We start from the raw sequence: 9,052 nt of genomic DNA, 5'->3' as shown, positions 1-9,052 counted from the left end.
CTGAAGAAATGGAAGGCGGCCATGATCCCATGAAGAACCTCAAGGTGAACCCCTGGGAGTCAGCTCCTAACACTCTGCAACTTTGGCCAGCTTGGTCACTTCTCGTCTGATACCCACTTGGGCAGTGCTCACAAAGCCTATTCCTCCATGTCCTACCCTCTCCCTTGCAGGAACAAGTCACAATGACTATGGCCACTAGCAAAAGACCACAGCCACTGGCCCAAGCACCGACCCACACTATGGAGAGCTCAGGTTGCCTTACTGCTCCCTGAGCAGTGTTTCTCCAGACTGGTCCTTCCGCTCCCTCTAGTGGCGGCGGTGGCGGCGGTGGCGGCGGCGGCGGTACCAGCACCACTTTTCCGCCAGGTGGCACTGGATCCGTGGGCACTAAAAGCTGAGTGGCGGTGTGTGACAAGATAGGCCTGCTTCCATCTCACCTCGACAACCGCGGTCAGCGGGCCAGAGGGCTGAAAGGACAGATGGTGCTGCAGGGACAGTTCACGGGTAACCAGGTGCAGTGCTAAAAGCCGGAAACTGCTGTCACTGCAGAGGAGGTTGTGAGCCAGCTCTGCGTTGAAGCCTTCGTCCTCGTTTTCTGCCTGCAGTTTTGTCACTAGGTAGCCTAAAGGCACGCCTCGGGGCAGAGGTAGCTGGGCTGAGCCATCGAAGAGCATCAGGGCCACCTGGTGGAGCGCGTGGTCGTTCTGGTCTTCCACCTGCAACCGCACCGCTATAGCGGTGGAAAGCCGCCGTCTAGCGCCTCCAGTACCAGCTTCGTTTCAGCCAGCTCCTCGCTGTCAAAGCACCGTCGAGCGCGCAATTCTCCAGTGACTGTGTCCAAGGAGACATGGGTGGATACGGAGTCCTTGGCGCGGCCCATCTAGTCTTCCAACCGCGGTAGGTGACCTGGCCACTGTGGCCCAGGTCCGGATCTCAGGCGATCACCATAGCCAAGCGGATTGTTCTCAAGCACTCACATCTCATAGACTGGTTGTGTGAAGACCGGCGCGCTGTCGGTTCTCGTCGCCCACATGCACACTGTAAGGCTTCACGGTGAGCAGTGGGGGCGCGCCGTGGTCCTCTGCCACCAGCATCAGGTAGTACTCTGTGATGCGCACTCTGTCCAGCAACGTCTAAGTAACCACCGACTAATTACCCAAAAGGGCCGGCTGCAGTCGGAAGTGCTTGTACCCATAGAGGGCGCAGTGCACCTGCCCGTTGGAACCCGAGTCCCTGTCCGACGTGCTGACCAGAATCACTGAGCTCTCGCGCGCTCACCCTTTAGGCGCCAAAGAGGTTGCTTGCGCAGGCCTGGAGAGCCCCAGCCCCGCTGACAAGGTCGCACCTGCTTTCCAGAGCGCGGTAGCGGTGAAGGACGAGGTGACTGGTTCTCCCGGGGTGGCGAGCGGAGTGATAGCGATGTCTGGAGCGTTGTCATTGACATCACGGATGAGCACGATGACCTTGCAGGTGGCGACCCAAGGACCAGGGCCGCAGTCCTGCACCTCACGTCCAGATCATAGGTGTCCTGGCATTCGTAGTCCACGGGACCCGCTAGGATGAGGCGACCGGAGCCCGGGTCGAGCCGCAAGAGGCGGCTCACTTTGGGTGGGTTGCAAGCACAGAAGGAGAACACCCGCCACTGGGGCCCTCGTGGGGGTCCGCCGCGTCCAGGTCCAGAAACAACAAGCCCACAGGGGCGTCCTCCACCGCGCCCTGAGGGAAGGCTGGGCTGTGGTCACTGGCGTCCAGCACACTCACGCTGAAGAGTTGCGATGGCAGACCGCAACCAGCGGCCCCCCTCCTGGGCCAGGCCACTGGCTCTAGGCTGTAAGCAGCCTGACTTTCGCAGTCCAGCTCCTGCAACAGCACCAGATCCACGCATTGGGCACCGCCAACACACATCTGCAGCTCCGCTTGGAGCGGGCTGTGTGGCTGAGCTAGTCGCACACTCTGCAGCCCATTGGCACCCACGTCCTCGTCCAATGACACTTGCCACACAGTTATCCATCTATGCTGCGTTGTCATGGCCACGTCCTCATCCAATGGCACAAGCCAATGGCGCTTCCAGTGGGATGCGCGTGCCCACCACCGCACCCTCGGACACCTCCACTGGAATCTGGGCCCTGGGGAAGCACAGCACATGGTCGTTGACGTCCCTCACCTCCACCTCCACGTGCACCAGCCGGAATTGCTCCTGTGAGAAACTGACCACGTCGAACACCAGCACACATCGAGGGGCCTGGCCACATAGTCGCTAATGGTCCAGGCCTACATCCCCGACAGTCAGCCTGTCACCCTCGGCACCCAAAGCAGAGAGCTGTTGAATTGCTTTATAAGTCAGAACTGGCTAGGTACCTTGCTCTGGGAATTAAACAAAACGTGGTCAGAGAGAACACCGAAGACGGTGCACTGGGCTTCTTCCTCATACGTGAGGAAATGACAGTTTTGGTGCAAGAGCCTGACACTAGTAACAGCCAGATAAGCAGCAAGTACTCCAGTCCAACCCCTTGTAAAGTGTCACCAGGAAATCTGAGCCTCCAGAAAGTCATCTTTGTTCCTCATAGAGAAAAGCCAATGGCAAGTTCTGTGCTTAGACTTCAGACCTCTCAAGCCCTCCTGAATGGGAATGTGCAGCCAGGAGACACTTGCTCCCTTAAACACATCTAATCATTAAATCCTCTCTGCTGTGTAATTACTTTTCTCTGCCCCAGGCCTAAACATGCTTCTGTAGAACCCCAATGGAGGTGGTTATATAGACAAGAGCATGCAAATAAGCATCGGTTCAGGCCAATCTCAGGAGTCCCCAAACTACTGGGTCACGTTGCTCCCCTAAAAAGACTCACAAAAGGGCCTGTAGAGATGAAGAGAGGCTAGAGCCGTGTAGGGGGTCATTAAAAGCCCACAGAAAGTTTGCACTATACAAATATGTCCTGCTTGATTCACCCAGGTAACTACTCTATTGCTTTGATAGTAAGATCAGGGGATCTGCAGCCTCTTTATTCCCTCCTAAGCTGGTACCTTTTACCTCTTCTTCAGAGGTACAGTTGCTCTTCTCCTTTACCATTTGAGATGAACATATATGCTCAGTGTAATGCATCCTTGCTACACAGTTATCTATCTATGCTGGGTTGTCATTGCGTGTATTGAAGGTTTCTTGGGCAACAGTTTCTCCAGAGCAAGGCAATGTATAATCAGGGGAGAACCAATTTCCAAAGTAATCATCTGAATAGCTTTTCTATAGCAAACAAACCATTAATGATGATATTTCATTCCCTTCATCTCCTTTTATGTCCATAGCTGCTTAAATGTGAGGAATCAGTGTCAGGGAGGTTTGTCAGTCACAAACTATTGCAAGAGATAGTTAAGGGTGAGAGAAAGACTTAGGGAAATATATTGCAGTCGGACTTGTTAGAAAATGGCTGCAGATCAATTATATTTTAAAAGCCTTTGGCTGAAGAAAACCAAGGGTGGCCTCATAGACTGAAGGCTAAAGAAACATTAAACCATCTGTCTAAAGCACATAAATAGTCCTGTGTTAACTTCACTTTATGTGTGAAGTGTTCTAAATGCTAAGCAGTCCCACATGTTAATGATGACATTGTTCCTCATGCCACAGAGTCATCATCAGTACACAGTGCTCTTTAACCAGTCATCTTGAATCAGTGAACAAGCTGAGTTATTAACATACCCAAGATTTTCTTGGCTCCTCCATTCTTGCAGGGACATGTCAGTAAGTGACTATTTTTTTCTTTCACTCTTAGGTAAGAATTGGTATTTATTTTAGCACCAAGACCTATGAATCCCATTCTGAAACTGAGCCATCTTTGATGAGATCATTAATTTTCAGCGGTTTTAAATTAGCAGAGCATTTGGCAATGACTTTTATGCTAAGTTCCAATAACTGATATGTGAGAGAAGTACAGTGGGAAGCAGGAGTTAATTTTGGTATGATACTCTGAGATCCTTAAAAAATGGTTGAGGGGGGCTAGAACTCAGTTTATTCTAGACTTTTAATTTTGCATGATAAAACATCAATCTGAAAAAAAGAAATAGCTCTACTTCAGCACTAGAAAGATCAGATTCATTTTAAGCCTGTATACTCAACAGCATATTAGATTGTTTTCTTTCTTTGAATTGAATATCCAAAGGAAGTTCCTTATTATTCAGCCTCTGGATCTCAGGGAAAATAAGGTCCCTTTACTAAGCATCTTAATTCGTACATATCTTTTAACTGAAAACTGAAACTGCTTCAAATATTCCCTTAGAAATTGCATGCTTCCATATACATTAGCCAGGAGAGGGACCCATTTAACCACAGTCCAAGTCTCTTCTTCCTTATCTCAAACAATTCCTGCCAGGTTTAGCCTTTGCTAGTTTTCAACATTGCTGTTGCCATTTATGATCAGAAAAACTATTCAGGATACTGAAAAGGAAGAAGAGTCCAAGACTCCATCTAAAGAACATCAAAAGATCCAGATAAAATATGAAAAGGGTAGGCAATCAAACATTACTTCCACAATGCTAAACATCTGGAAGCTTCTGTTTGGAAACATCCAGTGATGATGTTTAAATGCTTGATTGCATTTCCCCCCACTTTTCCTCCAGCTGTTTAGCATCATGTAGACCATCCATGGTAAGGAATATGCTATGCTGTTAGTGATTCATTATTAGGACTATTATTGTTTTGTAGCAAACAACCACCTTATTAAAACATTGCTTTATGAATGAAGGACAGCTGGAATTTCAGGAAAGAGACATTTTCTGAGGCAAAAATCAGTTATGTGCTGGTAGGGTGACAAGCTGAATAATATAGAAACTGTATGATCAGTCCCCCTAGGGATGTGTCATCCGGAAGCTGTGTTTACAGCCCCGAGCTTCTGGTACTCTCATGTTCCATTCTCTTGGTTCTGTTAGATAAAAATCTGTCTCAATATTAAAGGCACCATGGCAGAAATTTGCTTTATGTTGCTTTTTTCCCATTTGCCAGCATATTGCCACACTGTAAGTCCATAAAATATATTTTGATCTCTGTTGGAGTCAAAGATAAAGTGAGACAAACAACTGGGTCAAGAGGAGACCAACATGTAAATAAAGCAACAATATGTTCCTCTTGTGCAGTTCGTTTTTATAAAGAGAGGAATTGGTGAACTCCCTCCAGAGTTCACCTTTGTTCCTGGGGGCAGAGGGGCGGGGGAGAAAAAAATGTGCTAGTGGATTCCCAAAATGTCAACATATCAGATGCATAACACAAGATTTACATTCTGATCATTTAAATGAAAGATTTTATATTTTGCTGAACACATAACATCAATGTGCCTCTCTTTACACATGAGAGAACCTTGAATATAAACTAAAGTTACTTTCATCTATAACATGGAGGGGAAATTAGCTTTCTAATTCAGAATAGTGTCTGTGCCCTTGAAACTTTCTTCTTTCCTGTTTACATAATAATATATGTTTGGGGGAAAATTAAGCCATAGGAAATTGCTCTTGAGCAAATTTGGCTGGCTTATTGTGTCCATGTGTCAGAGAAAGCACCAACTTTTACAGGATCCTGAACTAATACTTCCCTAGGCCAGAAACAGTTTTAGTGTCATTTAGAAAAAAAAAATCATTCTATGTTCTATGCTGAGACACATTTTCGTTTCTCAATTGAACAAACATTCTGAAGCTGAATGAGTAAAGTATTATCAAAAGCAATGCTGCTGTCTTCAAGGAGTAAGTTCCAGAAATTGAAGCAATTAAATCTGTTCGAAAGAAAACAAATCAACCTAACAGCCTTGTATTTTTCTTTTTGAAAATCATACCCTGAAAAAATTAAAGTCAATCATTAGTGGTATAAGCTTCCAAAACAGAGAAATTGTCTTAAATTATCTCATAAGAAGTATCATTCGCTCATATTCCTGTTACCCCATTACATAATCAGTTTGTTATTAGGGCTTGACTGTGCAGCCATTTATAAGAAAAATTATTAGCAAATTGCTGGTCTTTTTTGGAAAATCATTTTAGGAAAAATAATTCAGCCCTGAAGTCAGCCAAAATACCATCTACAAATATAGCATAGAAACAAATGATATTTTATCAACTACTTAAGTGCTTTATCCCAGAGAATAATCACAGAAATCCACCAGAGAGTATCAACACTAATCACAAGTTCCCCTTAACATAAAATAAGCATCTAAATGGTATAATCTTCACTTAGAAAAAAGTTTCCCATAAGGATCATCATGTTAATAAAGATATCATCAAAACTATGTAATCTCCAAATTCTACATAAAACTATTAATTTAAATTACTGATTTTATTAATATCTCTGCATGAAGGAAATTAAATGAATAATGAAAAACATTTTACTGTTTTGGTCCAACTATGCCTCAAATTCCAAGTGAGGCAATGAGATTGACTTTGCCCCTTGACCTTCAGTTATGGGCTAAAAGATCAAACTTTGTGTCCCTCTCACCTTGAAGGGAGGAGGGTCCCCCACACACCTATATACACCAGAGAATACAGTAAAGCAAGGAAAAAATTAAAAGAGTAGTGATTGAGAAGCAATTTTTATCTGTGCTTATTTTAATCCTCATCTACTTTCCTCTAAGCTGAACCCCTCTTTTTCTACTCAGCACAAATGTTGGTATCCATCACTAATTACAGCACTTTCAGGCGTTGTATCAACAGCTATTTGATCACATATTGATGATACACTAAATACACAGCCTTGTTACAAGAAAATACTTAAACATTTACCATCAGAATACAGAGATGGTCACAAGTGCTAAACAACACAGTTATATCAAGTACAAATGAGAAGTGATCTCAGAGTTTTAAAAGTTAGATTATAGTCTTAAAATTGCCAGGGATGGAAAGAACCTGGGAGTCATGTGAATAAGACATGGAGAAGTACAGGCACAGAGGAGTACAGGCACCGAGTAGACCAGTTGACTAGAATGAATGGCTCAAGGAGGACATTATGTAGAACAAGTTTAAATGTGTGGCACTATTGAGGAAGACTTTGATGCTAAGGTAAAAATTATCAATACTTCCAAAGCAGAAGTGATAAAACACTGTGGTTTATGGAGCAAGAGCTTGTTGATGTGTATTTTATTATAATAAATAATGTATCTAATTGCCTTCCCTAAATATTGAAATTCTCAAAAGGAATTGCATTTTATTTAAAGCTTCAAATCAGCATCCAACACAATGATTGGCTCCGAATAAATATTTATTAAATAACTTATTAAGCCATTATTGAATGGTATACACTTTCTGCTTACCTCAAAACTTACTGGGCAGCCAGATGAACTAGAGAGACTGGAAGCAAAGAGATGACCAGTGAAGTTTCTTGGCAATCTAGGTACAAGATGTCAAAAGCCTGAACAAAGAGTAGGAAGAAGTATTGCAAGAAGATCTGAGGAACATTGCAGTGGAAAAAATTGGTAGAACTTCATGACAGATAAGCTCTAAGGGGTTGATAAGATGAAAAACAAATACGTTATTTTAAACAAAAAAAAATGGTCACACTTTCTCAAATCTCCTAATTACAAAGAAAAGCAGTATTTCCAAATAGAATTCCCAATGGTTCCTCATACTCATTAGCTAAATGACCAAAGACAGAAGAATTTCCTCTTTCCAAACCTCAATGTTTTTAGGTAAGAATGCCTTCTTTGAAGAGTTGCTTTGAAATTTAAATAAGAAAATATAGGAAGAAAAAGAAGTTCAATGCTTAACACTTTGTGGAATCTCAAAAGACAACTGTGTTCTTTGTTATAGGCATTTGCACATTATATTGTGATTTATTTCTTTAAGGGTGTATTTATTATCCCCCCAGCTTATACCATTTCTGTGAAATACCACATAAGATCATTTGAATTCAAAATTAGAAAACTGAAGAACCATAGGCTTGGTGTCTAGAATGGTTATATGAGACTTCTATAATAAATGAAACTTATTGAATAATATTTGAGACTTTGGTCCTGCCACATGTTACAAAACTGGTGTCTTGGGTTAGCTTCAATACTGACCAATCAAGAAATGTAGGACACTTGTTTTTGCCTGCTCAGCTTCCAGTTTTCTTTTGAGAAGCCATCTGTTCACCAAGTCCATCCATGTAAGTAGGATAGATAGACTCCCCACCCCTGATGCTAGGAAGGTGACCTGACCCACGCTTAGCCAAATTAGAACATTTCATCCCACTAGCTTCAGTGATTGATTTAGGCAGATGCAAAGTGTCCCAACTCAAGTCATTCAGAGAGTTGCCAAAATCAGAAAATATAAACTGGGCTGTGAAACCACTAGATTTAGAGTGCTTTACTGAGAGTAAAGTCAATGTTTTGCAAAAAAAAAAAAAAAAAAAAAAAAAAAAAGCCAAGATAGCATTGAGCACTTATATCCAGCCATTCTTGATCACTTACTGAACTTTTCATTGACATAAAACAATGAGTTCCACTATTATGTTGAAGCCAATCAGTAGTTAGTTGCTTCTCTGAAATTATTAGTAACAGACCCTAGCCTGAGTAAATTAGTTGAAGGGATACATAGAAGAGGTCAGTGGGGACCTACAGATGGTAAGTTGAAATGTTGACCTGCATTCTTGCTATGTGTTTGCACAGCTGCTGGGAAGTTGCTACTTCTATTCTGGGACTCAGATCATGTGTCTATTAAAGGCCAGAGAACGGGGGTCAGAGATTAGGAGGGCTTGACTACATTTATAAGAAAAAAGATAGTCTTCAACTTAACATTGGTTCCTCTGAAACAGAAAAAGACAAAAATATGATATCACTAAAATAGACTCTTCTGACAGAGGTCAACACGAGGGCTAAGAGTTGAGAATCTTGGTAGATAAGGCAAAAATTTCTCCATCAAACTCAAGTTAGTGCAAGAAAATAAAAACAAAAATAATCAAGAAGAGTGAGGCCTCACAAGACTAGACTCCCCACATTCACTTCCAAACTCCCCTAAGTATGGCATAGCTAACTGAAGAAAAATGACAATAGCCTCACAGTAAAAATCCATACCTTGGAATGAAGGCTAGAAGCAAAGGGACATATTAGCT

The 9,052-nt window shown here is 43.0% G+C and overlaps 1 pseudogene; it reads right to left on the bottom strand.

The window, feature by feature from the left end:
* Positions 1-248: 248 nt before the first annotated feature.
* LOC107140824 lies at positions 249-2,552 on the bottom strand (annotated as a pseudogene).
* Between the last annotated feature and the right edge of the window lie 6,500 nt (positions 2,553-9,052).

The sequence above is a fragment of the Marmota marmota genome, unplaced genomic scaffold (genome assembly GCF_001458135.2).
Source record: "Marmota marmota marmota unplaced genomic scaffold, marMar, whole genome shotgun sequence".
NCBI classification, from domain to species: Eukaryota; Metazoa; Chordata; class Mammalia; order Rodentia; family Sciuridae; genus Marmota; species Marmota marmota.
This window is presented reverse-complemented; position numbering and strand designations above follow the sequence as displayed.